The following is a 21667-nucleotide window of genomic DNA, read 5'->3' on the forward strand; positions in this document are numbered from 1 at the left end:
GGGGTGGGAGCTGGCCCTGAGCTGGTTTTAGGATTTGGAGGGGTGTGGGTACCTGAGGGAACAGGGGGACACTCAGTCTGGAGGCAAGGATCAGGCTGGGCAGAAATAGCAGTTGAGATGGGGATGGGAGGAAGCCCTGCTTCACAGAGGAGGGGTGCTTGAGGCCCTCAGTCTCGGGCCAGGGATGCTCTGAATAAACAAGATGCCAGAGGGAGGGGGAGGCCTGGCCTTGGGGTCATGGGGTTAGAGTCTTGGAATGTCAGAGCTCTGAGGCCCTCAGGGACCATCTATCTGATCCAACCCTCTTCCTGTGCACCACTGAGCAGACGGGAAAACTGAGGCTTGGAGAAGGACAGGGACCAGTGTCAGGGTTTCGACCTAGCAGGCCAGGTTCAGGGGGCCAATGGGGTGCTGTAGTTTATCTGACTGAGCAGCCCCTGCCTCCAGCCCTGGCTTTGATGTGAGGCTGGTGGTTCAAGGCCCAGGGTTTGAACAACAGTTGCTATCCACTCCCTCCCCACAGGATACTGCCCCCACCCACCACACATAGACCTCTATATCACTTTCCCGGCCTTGTCCCAGCCAGACAGGGATTAGAAACAGACTCAGAGGAGGCGACTTGCTAAGTTGCTGTCAGAAGTGGGATGCAGACTCCAGTCTCCTGCCTGGTGGTCTGGTCCTCCCTCCTGCACACCACGGACACTTCACAGCCCCAGACACAAACTTCAGGGGCAGATCCCCAGCTGAGAGGAGGGGATATGGGTCCAGCTAGTCCAGCTCTGTCACCTGCTTTTACAGTCCTGCCCCTCTCTGAGCCTGTTTCTACATCTGTACATGGGGTGGGCAGGGCTGTCCTGAGAACACTGCTGGGGCTGACATGGGTGACTCTCAGGACCCTTGTCTGGAAGTAGTAGTGCTGAGTTGAAATGCTGGGGTGGGGGTGGGGTGCTGGGGAGGGGCCCTGGGCCAGGATGTCATGACTCAGCTCAAAGAAGGCAGCCAGCTCCAGGTCCGGGAGTGTGTGGGGGCAAGAGGGATCTGGAGCCAAAGCCTGAGTCCTCCCGTCAGCAGTCGGGGGAGTATGAGAGTGATGGCAGAGGGTGTGGCTCTGTGGGCTCACCCCAAGTGGGCTGAGCTGTAGGTGCGATCCTGAAGCATGGGTATGGAACCCCATCCTGGGAGCCAGGAAGGAGAACAGGGTCTGTTGGGTTGGGAGATAGTTATGGGCAGGGGGTAGAAAGCTAGAAAGTGGCTGAGGTTGTGGAGCTCTCACCTGCCTCCCTCAATCCAGTGCCCCTTCTGCTGCTGAAGGTCAGCATTCCACCCTACACACTGAACCTCCCCACAAACCTCAGGATCACGTGGAGGCCAGAAAGGGTGAGCAACCTGACCTGAGGCACACAGCGATGCCACACAGTCACCCAGGCCCAATTCTCTGCCATGCTGCTTCTAGACCCAGAGGACCTTCCTGTTTTCCAGGTATCTATGAGGTCCTCCAAACAAAGCAGCAGAAATCAGTGAAGTTGCGGCCTGCAATGGGACCCAGCTGTTCTGGAAGTCCACGTGGGGTGAAAGGACAGTGCCAGTTCCATGGAACATCACTCTGATGGCCCTAACCCACCCCCTCCAGCACGAGTTTGGTGGCCTCTGGCTACCCCATGGTACCACACACTCCCATATCGCCTTTAGTCTGAGCCTTCCTGCCTGTCCTCACCCCCTGACCAGAGGAACCTTCCTGAAATCCCCACCCAACCATGTCCTTCCCTGGTGCCTCCACGGTTCTCCATCCACCCTAGATAAAGGCTGGCTTCTTAGCCCAGCCTGTAAGAACCTTCACGCCCTGCCCTGCTGACAGACAGCTCATCACCACAGAGGGGGCAGGATGCTGTCCTTCCAGCTCCCTGGGGGCCCAAGCGAGGCCCCCACGCTCTTGTCACTCCCTCTGTTCTTCTCTCTCCAGGAGGCCTCCCTAGGGACACAATGGAAAGAAATGACCTCTTTTCTGGAAGTTCAAAATAAAACGAAACATCTGTCTGGATCGGAGCCAGGCTGATAAAACATGGACTGATCCCTCCCAGTCCGAGCCCCCGTCTCCTGCCACACACCCCTCACCCGCCACAGAGTAGCAGAGCAGGCGCTTGGAGGTAGGGGGAGCAGGCCTAGTTACTTGGAACGGCTCGTGGGAAAGCGCTCAGTGTGTGCCTCACGGCCACTGGGGGCCCAGGGGAGGGGGTCTGGGTCCCCACACAGGCTGGGAACCGGCCTGAGAAGGAGGTCAGAGAGGGAGGGAGGCCCGCCACATACCCCTGTCCACCCGCCCGCCAAGCAAACGCTTCCTGCCTCCTCCGGCGCCTCACTGGCCCCCTGCTCGTCCCCGTGGCCACCCCCTGGGCCATTGTGGCCTGGCTCTGCCCAGGCCCAGTGGATCCCTGGACTAGAGTCCTCTGGATCCCAGCTGGGCCTCAATGCCCCCTTTGAAAAGGAAAAATGACTTAGAAGACCTTGAAAATAAGAATAGCTAATTCTGATTTAGTTCTTATCACCCAATGCCTGGCCCAAGCCCTTAATGTGAATGGTCTCAGAACAATCCATGACATCGGTGTTGCTTCTGCATTTTATAGATAAGGAGAACAAGGCACAGAGAGTGCAAATCCTTTGCCCGAGGTCACAGAGTTCCCAGTGGTGGAGCCGCGCTCGATCCCGGGTGGACTCATCTCAGAGCACACAGGCTCAACACCCGTGTGACAGCCTTTCTAAGGCAGGAGGCAGATTCTGAGAGCCTGACACAGAGTATGAGCTCAGTAAAGGAGTCAGCGGGCTTGTTGTTCACCCTCTATTTCCTAACCTCTCCCCTCTCAGCCGGGTGAAACTGAAGTTGGCAGAACAAAGAGGCAGACAGTCACATCATCTTTCACAGAACCCTATCTTCTTAGGTGTGAGATGGGCTGTAAGTCCTCCTATTTCACATCTCCCCCAGGCTCTCTGCAAACAAAGAGGTTGTCCAGCCTCCCAACTGCACACCTCCCATGATAGGGATCTCACCACCTCACCATGGCCTGTTCCATTCTTGGACAGCTCAGGTTCCTCAGGGGTCAGGCTATTTGAAAACTTTTATTACATGTGCTCAATCTATCTCTTTATATCCTCAACCCATTATTCCTGCTTCCATTCACCACTGTCAATGCCCCCCTGTTCCCACACGCAGGGCATCTTTCTTCCCGTTCATTTTTCTGATGCTCCACAATGTGAAAATAAACAAAAGCCCTTACTAATTCAGAGCCAAGCACTCTGCTAAATGACATGACCTGGGAATTTGGGTTCATCCTCACAACAATCCTGTGAGGAGGGTACAATCATTATTCCTATTCACAGAGGAAGAAACTAAGTCTCAGAGAGGTATGGCAACTTGCTCAAGGTCACACAGCAAATTAATAAAAGCCAATGATAAGTTGGGATTCAAACTCAGGCCCATCTGACTGACTCCAAACATGTATTCTTAACCGCTGTGTAGGACTGCCTGTATTCTGCCCAGAAACAGGTCTGTTCACAGAGAAACACTCCCACATGGGTTCACCCTAACGGGGTCAAGCTCTCAGGTATTCGAGGTCCTCAGAGGTCAGAGTCCTGAGCAGGGGATCTACCCCAGCTCACCCACGAATTTGGAAGTTAAGCAAGGCGGGATCTCAGAACCTTTCTGGGACATCACTGTGGAACCTGAGGGTCAGCATCTACACTGAGGAGAGGAGTCTTTGCTGAGGACAGCAGGGCTCTGGTCTGCCACAAGGCCTGTCCCAAAGGCCTCAGACAGAGCATCCTGGCAGTCGGGCTAGATGCAATGCTATGCTGCACTTGGGGTCCAGGCCTACCCCTGCTGGGGCCCCAGCACCCCCTTTCCACTGTTCAGATGGCCCAGGGGCCCCTGCAGCTGCAGAGTTCTAGGCCTCCACCATCCTTCGGCTGTCCTCCCTGCAACCCCCGCCCCTCACCACCCCCCAGAGCCTCATCTCCGGCCGGTGCCATGGCAACAGAGAGCGCCAGGCCCTGGCAGCCAAAGGAGCCCCCGAGAGGGGTCCCGGGCTCAGACTGGGGAGGGGGGTGCGGCAGGCGCAGACAAGCAAACCTTCTGTTCCCCTAGCTGCTGCCAGCCCGGGATCAGCCCCCGGCTGGGGTGGGGGCCGCACACAGAATGGGTTCTCAGAGCCAAGTGGGCAGGGGGCAGGCGGGCCTCGGCCGTGTGGACTGACCCACCAGCACGCGGCCTTCCCCCAGCAGCCCAGAGTCCACACATCGGGCGGGGCAGCTAGCTAACAAGAACCTGCCATTAACTGATGCCAATTACAGAGCATTGAGATTCCCCTCATAGCCCTCCTGCGCGGCAGAGCCAGAGGGGAGAAAACTCCCACATTTTAGTCCCCTTATTTTCCCCACATCTGTTCTCTCACCTCTTCCTCCAGGTGCTCACCCTGAGTCTCCCACTCACTGTTACTCAGCCTCCCTGTGCCTCCGGTCTCCCCTCTGTAAGTCCGGGCTCCTCATCGAGTTGTCGAGGCCTTCAAACGAGTTAATACAAGTAAAATGCACAGAGCAGGGCCTGGCACACAGCCTTCAGCCAAGTCAGTGGCCACGTGACTCTTCTTCATTCACTCACGGGAGAATAAGTCACTCACTCATTCACTCACTTGGCCTTGAGACCCGGCTAGGCTAGGCTTGTCAGCAAAGGGGTCTGTGTGGGAAACGGGGTGGTGAGAAAGCCAAGAAGCGCCGCTGCTGTTTGTTACTAGGTGTCAGCAGGCTCAGCTTGGGCGGGGGTGGGGTCTCCTCCTCCAGGACCAGAACCCAAGGCTAATGACTCCCAGTCCACTGTCTGCCAACCTGCTCTTTGTCTTAGTCCCTTAGTTCGACTTTTCACAAAAGAGAAAGCCCAACAATCTGGGGGATATCTCCAAGTTCCTCATATAGGATTAGGCTTACAGTAGGTGCCCAATATGGGTTTCCCAGCTGGCGCTAGTGCTAAAGGACCCGCCTGTCAATGCAGGAGACATAAGAGATGTGGGTTTGATCCCTGGATCCTGAAGATCCCCTGGAAGAGGGCATGGCAACCCACTCTGGCATTCTTGCCTGGAGAATCCCATGGACACAGGAGCCTGGCGGGATATGGTCCATTGGGTCACAAAGAGTCGGACATGACTGAAGTGACTTAGCATGCACACAGGTGCTCAATAGACGCTTACTCGGCATGAGAGATCAAATGGCTGTGGAAGGCCAGCTCTCTGGTCGTCAGCTGCCCTGTAATAACTCGGGACTCCCTGGGCTGGGACACTGGGATAATAGGTGATGGTGACCCTTCTCATCTAGGGAGGTGATGGTTCGGGGTGATGAGGGGGCTGAACAGATATATGGGACTCTGATGCCAGGGGGTGGCGCCTGACGCCTCCCAGGGAAGTGAAAGCATGCGGAGGGGCTCGGCCAGGCCAGAACAGCAATATCGCCACTTAATCCACTGCCTCGTAACCACGTGACTTCTGGGAGTTTAACTTCCCTGAGTCCCATTTTCCTGGAAAACCACAAAAGAGACACCCTTTTCCATTGCTGTGAGGGTTAGAGATGATGATGAAAGGCTCCTGACATGACAGGCTAAGTCAATGGTAACTGTTATGATTATAGGATGGTTTGAGGGGGAGGAGAGGCTGTGAGTTGGGCTCTCTGGGGGATGATGTCAGGGAAGGCTATTCCACAGAAGCTCTGTGTGAGCAGTTAAGGAAGTGGGAGATCGTGAGGCATCGGGTGATGGCAAAGAAAGGACTGTGAGGCTGGAAACTGGGGCTTGTCAGCAAAGAGGCAGGTGATGGGCAGAGAAGGAGGGCAGAGGTCACTTTGGGAAAAGATTGGGATGTGGGTAAGGACTTGGGCTCTGCCCTGGAGGCACTGGGAAGCCAACTTGTCAGGGTATTGATAGTGAGGGTGGGGGGCTGGCTGCTGCCTGGGGTGACAACCATGCACCTCTCAGCACTTATGGGGATGGAGGGCCTCCACAAGGGGGAGTGACAGGAGTGGCCCGGCATTTTGTGGGAGTGTGTAGATTAGGATGGGGACAGTAGAGGCAGCGAGACCAGCTCTGGGGATGAAGCCATCTCAAACCCAGCCTGAATTCCTTGGCAGGACCAACTATATAATTTGATGGACTGAGGGCAAAATGCAAATGTCAGGACCCTTGTTAAAAAAAACTATTAAGCATTTCAAGGCAACGCCATTCTAAGCATGAAATCCTCTGTGGCTGCACATGTTGAATGCTTATGAAGTCATCCCTGCTCCCTGGACTAAAGCAGAGGCCATCTATTTGTCCATCCATCCATCCACCAACCTGTTTATCCATCTCTCCGTGTACTTATCACTTTTACTATCCATTCAACAGAAAGGCCCTGGCCTGATAAGAACATGATAAGATTATTATGATAAGAACATAAATATAGGTAAGACTGGAATAGCCCACAGTCCACTGAGTCCCCCTTGGGCCTTTCCCTTCATGCCCAAAGCCCTGGGCTAGGAGAAGCCAGGGCTTCAGTGACAGGTTTGTAAATCTGAGCCCTGCCCCCTGGGGCTGATTCTGGAACCTCCTCCCACTATCCACCTCTTAGGCTCAGCCTCAGGAGCAGAGAAGCTAGAAGAGGAGGGAAAGGAGGGTGTCACAGCCCTTATGGCCCCACTTACCAAGACAGAAGGTAACCAGGACAGCAATAAGATGAGACACAGCCACACAAAGCTGACAGGAGCTCTCAGGGGCCAAGGATGGAGCAGGATGTAACCCTTGGGGTCACTGAACTGTCCCCTTGCCCCCTCGTTTTACACAAAAGGAAATTATGGCCAGGATGGAGAAGTGATGTAATCAAAGGCTCCATGGTCCACAAGACTACCCAGAGGGGGTCCCATCCCTCATTGGGGTGGCATTGCTACATTCTAGCCTAAACTCTGCCCTGTGGCCTCAACCTAGTGAGAGCTGGAGCCTTAGCCCTGGGCCACAGAGACGGGTGGAGAGGATCCAACACATGTGCTGGCACAGAGGAAAGTCCAGGCCAGCAGGCTGGGTCCTGGGCTCAGTGCTATAGCTGAGGCACATCCCTCCTCTTCTCTGGACCTCAGTTTCCCCTGTATACAATAAGGAAGTTGAACACAGTGATCCCCATAGTCCTTTACATCTCTGACCTTCAGGAGCTGCCTGACCCCCTGGCCCTGCTGCCCCCACCTCCCAAGTGACAACCCCTTCCATCACAGGGCAGAGAAGCTGGTACCTCTGGCAGATGAAAGGTTTTGCACACCTAGAAATTAAAGATCTCTGAACTGAAGCAAGGAGAAGAGAGGGTGCTAATGCAGCTAAAACGATACACTTTGATTTTCAACCTCCTGCACTAGGCTGGGGTTAGGAAGGGGGTTCCTGGGGCCATGGCCTGGAGGTTCAGGAAGTTCTTTGGCCTGAGGGTTCTGGGCCTGAAGTCTTGGGAGGGGCTAGGGTTTGGCTTCTACACTGGGAGCAACAGTATGTGAATTCCACACTCTTCTCATTAGATGTGGGTCTCTGTATTCATTCCCTTGCCTCTGGACCCCACCATTTGTCCATCTACCACGGGCCAAAGCCTTGCCTTGAAATCAGAGCATATGAAGTTCAAAAATCAGTAAAGCGTCACAGCATCCACACACAACCCTTCACAGGCACTCCTCCTGACCCTCCTTCCTCAGTATCCAAGAAAAATGGGCCTGTGGGTGCTGGGGAAACACACCCTTAGAGCTCCCCCAAGAAATAGAGTGCATTTCCAGGCTGCTCTGATTGTCAGAAAGTTCTTCCTCTTGATTATAGGGCACCATTTTCCATTAGTGGTCATCGATCCTGACCGCTTTCTGTAACGTGCAGAAAAAGGGTAAGAAAAAACCCTTTCATTGTGAAGTTAAATATGCATGATCCCTGAGTACACAACAGGGTTTGTGTGGCTGCCAATCTGGGCTGGCGTGGCTTGGAATCCTGGAATTGTTTTACGACTGGAAGGAACTCAGGGATCATCTCGTTCAAAATCCTTATTTTACCGATGGGAAAACTGAGACCCAGAGAGGGACTGACTCACCCACAGTCATACAGGATAGGTTCCAGGGTCTGATGACCACCTCTAGAGCTCTGAGGGGGCCCCCACGGCTGAAGCCCAGGCCCCACCCAGTCTCTCAGTCATGGATTCTGGAGTCAAAAACACCAGGTTTAAGTCCCGACTCCATCATATCCGAGCTGTGGGACTTAGAGCAACTGACTTAACCTCTTAACCTCTCTGGGCATTTCTTTATCTATAAAATGGAGAGTTTATGTCCACTCCTTGAGGTAGTTTGCGGTGATTAAATTAGTTCCGCAAATATTTATTAAGCAGTCACTGAATGCCAGGCCTGTTCTAAGTGCTGAGGAATACAGCCGTGGACTTGATGGTAATGGATGTAAAAAGCACACTTAAAGTGCTCAGAGAAGGCTGCTCCCAGTTCTGTCCTCTCTCACACATGGCTTCCCATTTGAGGTGTTTCAAGCTCTGATGATGGGAAGACATGGCCAATGGGCAGAGGGGGGAGGTGTGGAAAATAGTGGGGGAAGATCTCCCCCTTCCAAGGGTCCACTGTCTGTGGGTTCTGAACCATCTGCCAGAAATAGGGCATGGGGGTATTTCAGGAGTGCCTGGGGCCCTCTCATTCCTTTCTCCCTCCTCACCGTTCAGCAGCCCAACCTGAGCAAAAGGCCCAGAATTCCCTCCTTCAGCCCAGAAGGCAGCTGGTCTCAGAGCCAGACTGCGCCTGGAGGATGGAAGTGAGCCTTCAGCACAGCCATGACACCCAGGTCCCTTCCCTTCCACGGCTACAGCCCTTCACGAGGTGCAGGCCAATCTCACAGCCGTGTCGTCCTGTACAGGAGGCGGGGAGAGCAGAGGCACTCTGTCGGCTCTCTTAGGCATTGGGTCCAGTCGCACGAGATGCAGGAACCCCGCTAAGTGCCTTATCTATATTATTACCTTGTCGACCCTGCGTCCCACCCTACTGCTCACAGAGGAGGGACCTGTCGCCCAGAGAGGCAGAGCACTGGCCCAGGGCCACACAGTTAGCTAGAGGCAAGGGGGCGTCATCGGATGCCCGAAACTGGTGTTGTTTACCCACCATGCCCACTGCCTTCCAGATGCAGACGCAGCAAGAAAGAGGACGTGGGGGCCTGAGGTTGGCCACACAGAGGATTTGAGTTGAGCCAGGACCAGCGCTGGGTCTCCTGACTCTGAATCCACGGTGCTTTCCGCTGCCCCACATCTGTGGGCAATTAGAAGTCTCAGCTCTTCTTCCCACAGAGGAGGGAGGGCTGCCTGATCACTACTGAAGGGAGGGGGCTCACCAGATGGTCTCCCTCCTTACTCAGGACCAAGTCGGGGCCGCGTGGACCCGGGAGCTAAACTTTCTGCTGGAGAAGGTGCTGGACCCAGGAGCAGGCTCTGCGGGAAGATGGAGACTCTCCCCTCCTACCAGAGCCTCCCTGGGAGCAAGGAGGTTAAGTCTTTGGTTTCAGGCAGACCTCAGCCTACGTACCAACTCTGCCAACTGTGCGACCCTGGGAAAGTCACTTAGCTTCTCTGAGCTTTGTTTCCCTTGTCTTCAAATCACGGGAAATCATAATACTGATTCTAAAGAACTGCGATGGGGATTATAAGGCCTGAGAGGTTCCAGGCTCTGTACCCAGCACAGAGTTAGCACTCCAGGATGGTGACCCAACATAATCTGCATGTTCCCAACTGCTGTGGATTCAAGGCCCTGCTGCTTGGAGGCAAGGGAAGATGGCCTGACTTCAGAAGACCTCACTAGAGGCCTCTGTGTACTTTGGGATCACAGAGGCAGGAACATTCCCCCCTTAATATAGAAAAATGTCGGGAAGACCATGTAACATTCTGGACAGGCATCCAGAGGGTGATAAGGAAGGAAGAAAGGAAAGAAGATAAGAGGCCTGGGTTCTGGGCTCACCCTTGGAAACACAAAGTCTTCAGTAGGTCCCTCCTCCCCTTTACAACCACATTTGCTCAGTCCCACTGCCTTCCCATGGGCACTGGGGTCAGAACACAGGATGGGGAAGCCTGGGACCCAAACAATCTCTGATATGTAAACAGAACACAAACAGAGGGTCAAGCAACAAGACTCCAGGATGATGGGCATGGCAAGCTCTTGGAAGACTGGAGGAACCAAGGAAGGCTGCCTGGAGGAGGTAGAATAGGGAGGGTCCTTAAAGGAAAAGGGAAGGTAGTGAGGAAGGGCGTGCCTACAGGCAGGATCATGAAAATTCCTCTGGGAATCCTGGGATCTGACTGGCAGGAACACAAAACCCAAGTCTGGTGTGATGGGGCAGGGAGCTTACTATCTCCTGAGCTCTGCCACCTACCAGCTGTGTGGCTGCCCTGAGCCTCTGTTTCCTCACCCATAAATTTGGTATAAAATCAGTCCCTGCCTTCGGATTTGCTGGTGAACGCTACATGAAATCCAGCATAGAAAACACCCTGAATGGTCCTAGCATGCAATGTGTCATTGAGTGGCAGCTGCTGTTAGGAGTTTGGGCTTCCCATAGGTACCATCTTCTGGGGAAACTCACGGAAGGGATGGTGATCAGATACATGTTTTAGGATGGCGCGGAAAAAACGGGAGATGAGAAGGCCTGAGAAGCTGCCTTTGACCAGAGGAAAGGGCCCAACAGCCAACTCCCTTTCTTCACAGAGGGGCCCCCAGGCTGAATCGCAGACCCCCAGCCTAGCCTGCATGAGGACGGGCCTGCGTCTGGCCCCTCGCCTTCGCACTTTCCCAGCCACTGGGGGTTTGGAAGGACATCTTAGGAATCCGGAAAATTTGCAAATCCATTTAAATCCCGAGAGGTTGCCTGGCGGCCGACTGGCCTAGAGCCAGACAGATTCTTAGGGACAAGGCTTGGGCCCAGGGACAGAGGCTGTGCGTCTGAGGTCCCCAGCCCCCTGCTAGATTCCCTTTCTATGTATCTGGCCGGATACATGGATACATCCCCGGATCCATCTCCCAATTCCCCTCTCATACTCCTTCCAGCTCTCCTCGCGGCCCCCCACAGGCAGTGCTTTGCTTTGGAAGCCTCTCCTCCCCCCCTCACTGCCAGAAACCCCTGGGATTTGTTTGATGAGGGCAAGGGGCACCCACCCCAGAAGCAGCCTGAGCAGGAGAGAGCTGGTTCCTCCAGCCCAGATGTCGCCCACAATCTCAGAGCCTCCTCCCATCTGGTTTTGTTAAAAATATTTTCCATTTTTTGACCTACCCAAGAAGGCGCAGTCTGGGACAAGGGGACAGGACAAGAGTCTGGGGTTCCCTCCTCTTCCCAGCGCTTACCTTGCTGCTGATGCCTTCTGAAGTGTGGGCAGAGTCCTGGGCTCTGGGCTGTCACCCCCTCCAGGAAGACCTCCTCACTGCCTACTCTCCCCTGTCATCAGAAGGACTCTGCTGGACCTGAAGTGGGGCAGTGGCAGAGCGGGAGGACAGTGAGGAGCTTTGTAGGCTCCCAGAGCCTCAGGAGAATGGAGGGAGTGAAGGACTACAGGGTGAGGAGTGGCCTCACTCCCAAAGCATCCTTGTGGAGGAGAAGGGCTGCCAGGAGGGGCCGCCCTGGGTCTGGCTGCCTGGGTCGCTCAGCGCAGGCTGCTGCCTGGTGGCGCTGGTCAGAGGGGCCCCGGCTCTCTCCTCCCAGTCCCTCCTTCTCTCTGGCTCCAGACAGGGCGGGCAGGGACTGCGGGCCGCTGGCGGCCCCAGGAGCTCACACCACTGTGGGCTTCCCTGCCCCCACCCCCCTACTTTGGGGGAAAGGCTGCAGAGAAGCCTCTGATTGGCTCAGCTGGGAGAAGGGGGGCTGGGGGCGGGGAGGGTGGACGCGTGTGTCTGTTTTCAATTTTAGTTTCCCCCTCCCTCTTTCTTTTCCCCCAAGTTTCTTATTTTTCTTCCTCGTTTCCCTCTGCTTGCTCCCTCCCGTAGCCTGCTCACTCAGGATGTGAGGGGATGTTTAGAAATTCCACAGCCCACGCCAGCCAGCCGCTGAGTCACTTTTATTAAAGAGTGGCCTGGCCCACTAGCCTGATGCCTGTCTCGGGTGGTAGCCTCCCCTGGCTGTGGCACCCGGGGGGTGGGTCCCTTCTCTGGGCCTCTGCTTTCCCATCTGCAGAGGGAGCTCTGATAACCCATCTGGTGACTCAGTCGACACTCATTCATTAAACAAGCTTGCTGAGCACCTACTATGTGCCAGACACTGTGCCAGGTTTTGGGGTTGCAGTGGTAATTTACAGTCTCTGACTTCAGGGTACCCAGCTAGTGGGAGATACAGTGCCCGGAAAGGGGGGCACTCCCTGAGGCTTGAGGGAATCAGAAAGGGCTTCTGAAAAAAGGTGACTTAGAAGAGAGAAAAAGCCCTTCTGAGGTTATCAATCACTTCTTATAAGAAGAAATCAAGGTCCATGGGTGAATTAGCACAGAAAGGGAAAGAGACATGCCCAAGGTCACCCAGCAAACTTCAGATTTTCAGACATCTTCCTCTATCATCTCAAAATCCCCAGAGGACCAGGAAAGGATTATTTCCTTGTTGTATAGACAAGAAACTGAAGCCCAGAGGAGTCAGATGAGCTTCACAAGCTCACAGAGCTACAGCAGAGCTAAGGCAGGATCAGGTCTGTACATACCAGAACAGACTCAGGTGCTCTGACCTCAACGGAAGACCCACACCGCAGTGTCGACTGGCCCTCCTGTCCTACCCTCTTCCTTGTTATCCCTTCCCCAACTCTCATTTATCTTCCAGTACTGTTGTGTTCCATTTCCAACCTCTGCACCAAAGTCTTCCAAGGCTTCTCTGGGAGCCCCTGAACCTCTCACCCTCTCCTTTTTTTTTTTCCTGCCTGCATCCCATGGCATGCAGAAATTTCCCGACCAGGGATTGAACCCACGTGCTCTGCAGTGGAAGCATAGAGTCTTAACCATTGGACCTCCAGGGAAGTCCCATCCTTTCATTTCTTCAACCCTCATTTCCTCAGATCAGAACAAGTCTCTAATCACAGATTCCTGACCAAGGGCATCATTTTTAATGAGAGTTGGGTTGTGTCACCCTATCCCTACTACTGTAACACATGGGGAAATGGAGTCCCAGAGAGGGAAAGAGAGGTGTCCCAGGTGGAGCCCGACCTGACTCTGCCCAGAGTTCCATCCTGCCCTCTTTCTACACCCTATTTCCTCCAACACCTCAACCCAGGTGTCTGTTCATGGGGGAAGGAGGTTAGGATTTCATGCCAACCATGGTCACCAATCTTGTGCTCATTTCTTGGTCTTGTCCCAGTGGGGACTGCCCAAGAGAACATTTGGGTTAGACCACACAGCGGGAGAAGGGTTCTTCAGACTAGGTGCACATGCTGGGGCTGGGGCTATGCGAGTCTCCCAAGGGAGGGCACCTGGTCCAGCTCAGTGGCAAGGGAGTCATAGGGGAAGTCCAGGGACTCCAAAGACCACAGGGTGAGGCCTTCCTGTCCAAAGATTTCATCAGTCTTTGCAACTCCCCTCCTAGCATCTGCCTTGGCCATTCACCTCTGAAACCATGGTCCAGCTGCTAGGACCAGGTCAGTGGGGCTGGTGGGGGAGAACAAGGAGGCATTTCAAATCCTAATACCAAACCAGATAGTCTGGGAGTCACAAGACCCAGCTATGCACTTCTTGTGTGGCCTTGGATAGGTACCTTGTCCTCTCTGAGCCTCAGTTTTCCCATCTGTTCATAGCAGGCATGGGCTCACTGTGCTGGAGGGCCCTTGGGATGCTCTATCTATAAGTTTCTTAGATCTGGACTCTAGCTAGGGAGAGGAGGCGGGTGGGCCCCAGGGCAAGGGGACAGCTGGGGGCCAGAGATGCAGCATAGAGGGGAGGGGGCGGCTGCTGGTGGCTCCCCTGGGAAGCTGGCGGCCGCCGGTTTCCGGCCAACCCGGCCGTCCGGCTGGCCCATCTGGAATCACTTAGCCCCTACCACCATTAACCCTTGGCAGGCACCAGGGCTGTTACGCCTCCTCACAGCTGAGATGGGGTTGGGGGATGCAGAATCACACGGAACACCACAGGGCACTCACCGAGGGCTGGACAGTTGAGGAAGAAGGGTCATGATTGACAGGGCAGGTTTTGGAGATGGAGACGGAGCTTGGTTCAAATCCCAGCTTTAGCAGTTCGAAGCTACAGGATCTTGGGCAAGTCATTTAAACTCCTGGGCCTCAGTTTCCCCTGTGTACTCCGAAGGGGTGAGCAGTAGGCAGAGCAGTGCCATCATACTGGGGTGATCAGCATGGCCCCCAGCCCCGCTGTGGACAGGACGAGCCACAAGCAGTCTCCCACTTGTCCAGATGCTATGGTCCTCTGACCATCCTGTCTTGGGAGAGGCTAGGGTGAGGGTGAGTGGGCAGAGCATGAGGTGTGGGGAGCCCTGCCTGAGGTAGAGAGTGCAGAGGGAAAGAGGAGCTGCAGGCCTTGGGGTTCAGTATATCCCCTTCCCACTGCACAGTGTCATGCTCAAGGATTAAGAACCAAGGATCTAATATGGGTAGTTCCAATCCAACTCTGCCACGTCCTAGCCATGTGACTGTGGACACATTACATGAATTGAGCTCAAAGAGCGTCAGTGTTTTGAGCTGTAAAATGGGGTTGTTGAGAGGCCTGAGTAAGTGATGCACCAAAGGCATTCTGTTCAAGGACTAGGGCAGAGTGAGAAAGCTCCACAAAAGATACCTGATTCTCTGTTGTCACCAGGAGCTGCTGTCCCAGAAGTCCACCACCGGGGCTGGAGGGAAGCCTGTGCAACCGCTGATTTGACAGCCAGGATGTCTGAGGCCCAGGGATGGAGAGTGACTATGATGTGAGTCCAGGACAGGCACCCAGGTTCTGGTCTAGACTCTCAGGACCATGTTCTTCTCTAAAGGAGGGAATCAGGCTGAACTGACCCCCCTCCTCAGCCCCCACCCACGCTCCTTAGAGCCGGAAGCCGAAGCTCTCCCTAGGGTGAGGGAGGGGGGCCAGAAAGGGCGCCTGAGTGGGAGAATTCCCAGTAGGCCGGTTCAGCACTCAATCAGGCAGCGCCAGCAGCCACCACATCTGGCTCTCCCACGCTCCCAGCACTGCCCCTCCTCCAGGCTCCCCAGGCCTGGGGTGAGGTCGCAGCATGCATGTCCCACACATTGGCACAGTCATCTTGGATGTCAGGGCCTGAAGAGCCCTAAGAGTGCCTCCATCGGACAGGCACAGACACTGAGGCCCAGAGAGTGGAGGGCCTTGCCTGAGGTCAGCAGAGACAGAAGGGGCCGGGAAGGCAGGACTCCTGACTCCCAGTGCAGTGTCTTTCCATCCTGCACACCCTGAGCAGGTAGGTCCTTGTACCTAAAAGCAAGGGAACCGAAAGAGGCACACAGAGGACACTGCCCCTCCCCCTCCTGGACACTCCTCATAGTGGCTATCTGGTGGGGCAGAGGGGCCAGTGGGGACTTCAGGCCACATTCCCACCCTAGATTCCTAGAACTGCTCTTGCTGGGCCAGGCTGTCACCACCAAGGCTTGACAGGGTCCCCAGAGATAAGGGCTTCAAGACCTTGCCCATCTCAGCCTCTCCCCAGCCTCCAGCTGGCCTTGGTCTTAGGGCCCCTGGGAACAAGGGTGTGTCCTTCTGGTACACAGATGGCTCACAGATCATCAGACCAAGAGGGCCCACAGAGGCCACATACCTCCCTCTCACTGGGTCTACTGAGGCCCAGAGAAGGCTAGAATCCTCTTAAGGGCACACAGCAGGTCTGGAGTGGGACCTCTGACTCTCAGGTTCTCTGTTTCTCCCAAATGATGCAAGTTAGTGGAACACCTACACTGAGCCCTACCTTCATAGAGCTCATAAACAAACACTAAGGAAACCACAGATTAATAATATAAAAATTATGACAAGGACTTCCCTGGCAGTCCAGTTGTTAAGACTCTGTGCTTCCACTGCAGGGGGCACAGGTTTGATCCCTGGTCAAGGAACTAATGTCAAGGATCTCACATGCGACACCAAAAAAAGAAAAAAAATGATGAAAGAAACAGAGAATAACAGGCTGGATATAGGGGTTCTTGTTTAGGTAGGCTAAGACTTCTCTGGGGAAGACATATTTCAACTGACATCTGAGGTTAAAGGGCTACTACATACAATGCAGGGGCAGGAACAGTGTTCTAGACAGAAGAAACAGCATGTGCAAAAGCTTGGAGGCCAGAAAGAGCCTGGTGTGCGCGAACAGGAAGAAAAGCGTGGTTGAGGCACAGAGAGGGGACATAGTGGGGTATAAAGTTGGAGAGGTAGTAAAGTTTGGCCTTTGTCCTGAGGGTCAGCAGGGGCCAGTGCAGGATTTTAAATAGGAGATCGATGGGATTATGGTGGTACATTGAGGAGGATGGGCTAACAGGGACAAGAGGTGAGGCGAGGCAGGGGGCTAGTGGGGAGGCTATGGTAGTCAACTATGAGCTGACTGTCCCCACCCTGACTCTGTCCATCCCAGAGACTGGAGGATGTTCCAACTGGGAGTTGGAACTTCTCAGCCCTAGTCCGTGCTTGACCTCTGACTCACAGAGTGACCTTCCTTTCCCGGGCACTGTATCTCCTCTGAACAACGGGTCAACACAGTGCTCCTTCGGATGAGCACATTCCGCCCCTGGACCTCTGGCTCGAGTGTCCCCTCTGCTCCCTAAGTAGCTGTGTGCTGGAGACTGCCTCCCTCCCCTACGCCTCTTGTTTCTGCACGAGGAGGGGAATCAGCACATCCTGTGTCAAGGTGGAGACTGAGCCCCCAGTGAGCCTTTGAGTAGTTCCTTGCAGAGCCAGCAGGTGGCACCCCCAGCCTCTGGAGGGGTCAGGAGGTGGAGGGGACCAGGATGAGAGGGGAGACAGGTGGGGAGGGGCTCCCAGGAGCCCCAGCACACACCCATGAGCCTCACACCTGTCCCCTGGAGGTGGGCAGAGGTCGCCATCCCCACCTCCACCTCAGGAACAGCTCCGAGAGGGAGAGGTCCTTGCCCAAGGTCACAGAGTGAGGTTGAGGCTGGGCTGGGACTGGGGAGCAATCTAGGCAAGCCTTCTGCTGGCCCTGGTGCCCACCAGTTTCTCTTTAGGCAAATCACTTCCAACAGGAAGCTGGGCCCAGAACCTCTTCTCTTTCAGGGCCATAAACCTGATTTAAAAACCAAGTTATCACCAAGATCTTTATGAGGCCATTGTCTCTGCACCCCACCCCAGAAGGCCCTGGTTGGGTGTGTGAGAGCAGCCCAGAGGGAGGACTTCCAGAGGGAAGAGGGGCCCAGTAAACAGCCGCTCCCAGAGATAAGGGGCTGTCACAGAGGAAGAGGCTGCGACGTGGGGGTGGGGGCTCTCCTGCTACACAGGGTCTCAGTGCCACATGCTAGATGGCTGTCCAAAGCAGCCAGCCCCCAGTGGGTACCTTGGGGACACTGAGGCCCAGGGAGGCAGGGGTTCAAGGTCACACGGTGAGTCAGAGGCCAAGGCAGGGGGAAGACCTGTGATTTCAGGCGCCCAGATTGAAAGTTTGAAACAAGGTTATAGTGTCCTCTTAACATGCAACATTATGGGTAGTTTAGGTCTCTGATTGAGGGGTCCACAGAGGGGTGAGGGTGGGGGGTAGCTGAGGCTCTTTTGCATGAGGAAGCCAGAAGAGGAAGAAGAACTAGGTATTTGTTTAGGCAAAACCCGGGGTGGGAAGGAGAGGCACATACAGACTCACTATCCTTCCAGGCAGCTCAGCTGGAGAGGAAAGAGAAACTTCCAGACAAGCCCCTGACCTGCTGTGTGGGCTCAGGCAGGTAACTTCACTTCTCTGAGCTCTAGCTGCTTCATCTGCAAATCAAATTGGGGATAACAATGACCTTACCTTACTGGGTTGTGTGAGGATGAAATGAGATTAATACACGCAAACAACTTGGTATAATGCCTGGCACTCCATAAATAATGATGCTTTATATTGTCATTTACCGATTATTTACCTATTTATATTTATCATGCATTATTTATTAATGCTCAACAAATAATGATGCTATTGTTATTATTATTTCAGCACAGGTGAAAAAGTAAACACTGCAACCTCAGAAAGATTAAGTGAAAGGGTGCTGAGCTGGGCATCAGAAGACCTGGGTCTGATTCCAGTACAGTGCTGACTTGCTGAGGGAACCTGGAAAAAAAATCCCTGCTTTCTTCAGGCTTCTGGGCCTCAGTTTCTCTATCTGTAAAAGGAGTGAGTTGGAGGATCAGCCGGACAGGCTGAGAAGCCCTCGGGTACTTGGGCTGGGCAGCAAGAAAGGCACCCAGCTTCTGTGCCCAGCCATGTGTAGCTCTGGCCAGACACCTAGCCTCTCCATGTTTTCTGCTTCCTTTCCTCATTCAGCAAATGAGGCCAGCTTGTCCCACCAGTACCCAGGGCTCAGGAAAGAACAGGCCCAAGATGGGGTGACGAAAAGATGGGTAGAGGCCTCTCCAGGAGATGTCTGTGGAGAGGTAGGCACCCCCTGCCTCCACCCTGGGATAGGATGGCAATGAGGGGGCCATGGAGCCCTCCCCCCATCCCCACGCACCCCCAACCCCAGGCCTCAGGCCTCCCTGACTCTGCTCTCTCCCTGGCTAGCGAAATAGTCCCTGCTTTGCCTGGAAAGTCCCCCCTCCCTCAGCCACCACCCAAGTCCTGAACACTTCATCACTCCTGGACCCCTGCCCAGCTTCCCTGTAGCTCTTGGGCTTCCCGCCTCTCCTCTGGCTCATTCTCCACACACCAGCCATAGCCCCCTTCCCACCAAGCAAAACCCTTGATAACAGCCCCCCCCCACCCCCATCCCTCATCAAGCTTGTTCTGCCAAGCCTTGCTCTGTCTCTCCCCACACTCATCTCTTGCCCCTGTCTTGTGCCCCCGCCACCATCAATGAACTCCAAATCATTCTTTCAGTTCTGGAAGACCACGTGTCCCCAGCATCAGCCCCTCTGCTCACACTGTCCCTCTGACCACAGTGCCCTTCCCTGCTCGCCAGGGCCCTGACTCATATGTCACATCCTCTTGCAAGACTGCCAAGTCTCCTTCCCTTGGGAGAACTCTCTGGATTCCAGGCCCTCTCCAAAACGTAATTTTACCCTTATTTGTAATCATTTGATTCATACCTGCTTCTCCCCCTTCCCATTCTGTAAGCACCCCAAGGACAGAGCTTCACCTAGTATCTAACACAATGTCAGCATAAAGGAGGAGTGTTAATACACATTATCCAAACATATGAACTGCCTGCAATGCAGGAGATTGCCTGCAATACAGGAGACCCAGGTTCAATCCCTGGATAGGGAAGATCCCCTGGAGAAGGAAATGGCAATCCACCCCAGTATTCTTGCTTGGGAAATCGTATGGACAGAGAAGCCTGGCAGGCTACAGTCCATGGGGTCGCAAGAGTTGGATACAACTTAGCAACTAACTACCACCAAACATAGGAATACACGAACAAATGAATTCCTATACCTACTCCCAAACTTTAAGCCTTCCATCTAGCTCTGAGGTAACATATTCTTGGAATCAGAGGGCACCTAGAGGGCACCAACGTCCTCACCTCCCAGGATAGGCATCCTGTAAGCAGCATCCCTGACTGGGGACCTCCAGCAATCACTTGCGTACCTTCTGTGATGGTGAACTCACTCTCTCACAACTGTCCTTTCATGACAGACGGCCCCTTAGAGAGCACTTTATTATGGAGGAGTTGAAATCTGTCTGCACCTGCAGCTTTCTCTCTCAGGTCTTAGGTCTGCCCTGTTTCCTTCCTCAAACTCAGATTTTCGAGCCACCCTCCAGGTCTTTTCTTCCTGCAGTCCAGTCTAAGCAGTGCTGGTTACACCAGCTCAGAGAACAGAGCCCAGTCCTCTGGGGTCTCTTCTCCCTTCTCTGTGTACTTCCCAGTTGCTCACCAACCCCTTGAAAGATTGGGTCCTGGGTTCAGATGGCTTCTGAGCAAACCATCCCCAACACGTCCACTTCCTGACCTTCCCCGCTGAAGCTGTAGGGAGCTCATCCATGTCAGCCACAAACCAGGAAGCCCTCTTTCCTCTCTTCCATGAACAGCATTCATTTTGCTACATAGACTTGGGCACAACCCCTTTCCTTTCTGGATGTTGGTGCTTCCCCCTGTACAATGAAAAGAGCTCCTCCAGGCACGAAAGGGCATCCTGGGCTCACTGTCCCTCACTCGGTTATGGTATCCATCAGAGTCCCAGAAGGACAAGATGCTGACCAAGATCAGCCTCATGGCCGAGACACCGGTGCAGTCACTCAGGGCCCAGTGTTTAGAAGGGTGCCGTGCTTGGCTGTGCACTCTGCGGCTACCATCTTAAAAGTTTAAATGAGTTTTGAACAAGGGATCTCACATTATTTTGCATTGGGCCCTGTGAACTGTATCCTCATCCTGACATATCTGTCTAGTCCTGAAATGATGCTGACCTGCCCTGGCTAGTGTGGCAACTCAAGGGAGGGACAAGTTGAATAGATAAGACTCTGATTCCACCTTCGGGGCCACATGTCCCTGCACATTTAGGGGGCTCCCAGGAAACACTGGAGGATCAAACCCCATAAGGGGTTTTTTACAGGCCTTCTGATCCAGAGCCCTGTTCTTCATGAATCCTTCCCCCAAACCCTCAGTTTCGCTCCCCACTCTCAGTTCACTAATGGCCTCTCAACTCTTTACCCTCACCGCCCCCACCACACATCATAGCTCTGAAATGTTTGACAGTCTTTAATTGGGTAGGATGGGGGGGGGCGGGGGAGATGCATGAAACATTTAAAATCCAAGAGGTCCCCAGCTATAATAATAAATGGATTAGGGCTTTAGGATAAACCAATGATTAAAAAGACATTTTTTAAAATCAATTGAAATACTCTGAATGTGAATGGGTATTAGATAATACACCGAAATTTGCGTTAAATTTTCTTAGGTTTGATAATAGCATATTATGTAAGAAAATGTCCATTTGTTTTAGAGATGCATGCTGCAGTATGTAGGGATAAAAAGACACGATGTTGGAAATTTGTTTTAAAATACTTTAGCAAGAAAAGGGAGGCGAGTCAGTTAAATAAGTGTGTCAGAATCTTGATAATGGTTGAAGCTCATGACGGGTCTATAGTGATTCACTCTACAATTCTACTTTTGTGTGTATTGGAAACTTCTCATTAAGATGAAGGTAGGGGTGGGGAGGAGGGGGGGCTTGTCAACAGAATTGTGAAAGGTTCCCTAGAATATCTCTAAAAGAATGCTCCTACCCGACTTCTGTAAGAACTTCCTCTGCAGCGCCAACTCAGGTGAACTCCCCAATTGTTTGCAGACTCTTGTATGTGCATATGTGCATTTCCCCCAGGGGAAAAACATCCACAGCTTTCAGGAGAGACTAAGAGGGGTCGTGACCCCTCCTCCCCCCCAAAAAGATTAAGGACCCGCTACCTTAAAGACGAGAACCCTGTTTGAAGTCAGCGGTTCCTTCCTTTCACCTTAAACTGGTCCCTACCGACTGCGCCACAGGCCCGGTGCGGCTGTGTGACGCTAACCTGCAGTCCCCCCACTACCAC

General features: G+C 53.8%; 1 protein-coding gene across 2 annotated transcripts in view; it reads right to left on the reverse strand.

Annotated features, from left to right (window-relative positions):
• PDGFRB (platelet derived growth factor receptor beta) overlaps nt 1-21667 on the reverse strand; it is an 88503-nt gene that overhangs the window by 25539 nt on the left and 41297 nt on the right. Inside the window, exon 1 of one of the 2 annotated variants that reach the window (XM_061151722.1) lies at nt 11392-11813. The exons of the other annotated variant lie outside the window; for it this stretch is intronic. The gene's annotated coding sequence lies outside the window, so the exon portion shown is untranslated. Of the gene's footprint in view, nt 1-11391; nt 11814-21667 lie in introns of those variants that run through there. 2 annotated transcript variants of the gene reach the window in all.

The sequence above is a fragment of the Dama dama genome, chromosome 9 (genome assembly GCF_033118175.1).
Source record: "Dama dama isolate Ldn47 chromosome 9, ASM3311817v1, whole genome shotgun sequence".
Taxonomy (NCBI): Eukaryota; Metazoa; Chordata; class Mammalia; order Artiodactyla; family Cervidae; genus Dama; species Dama dama.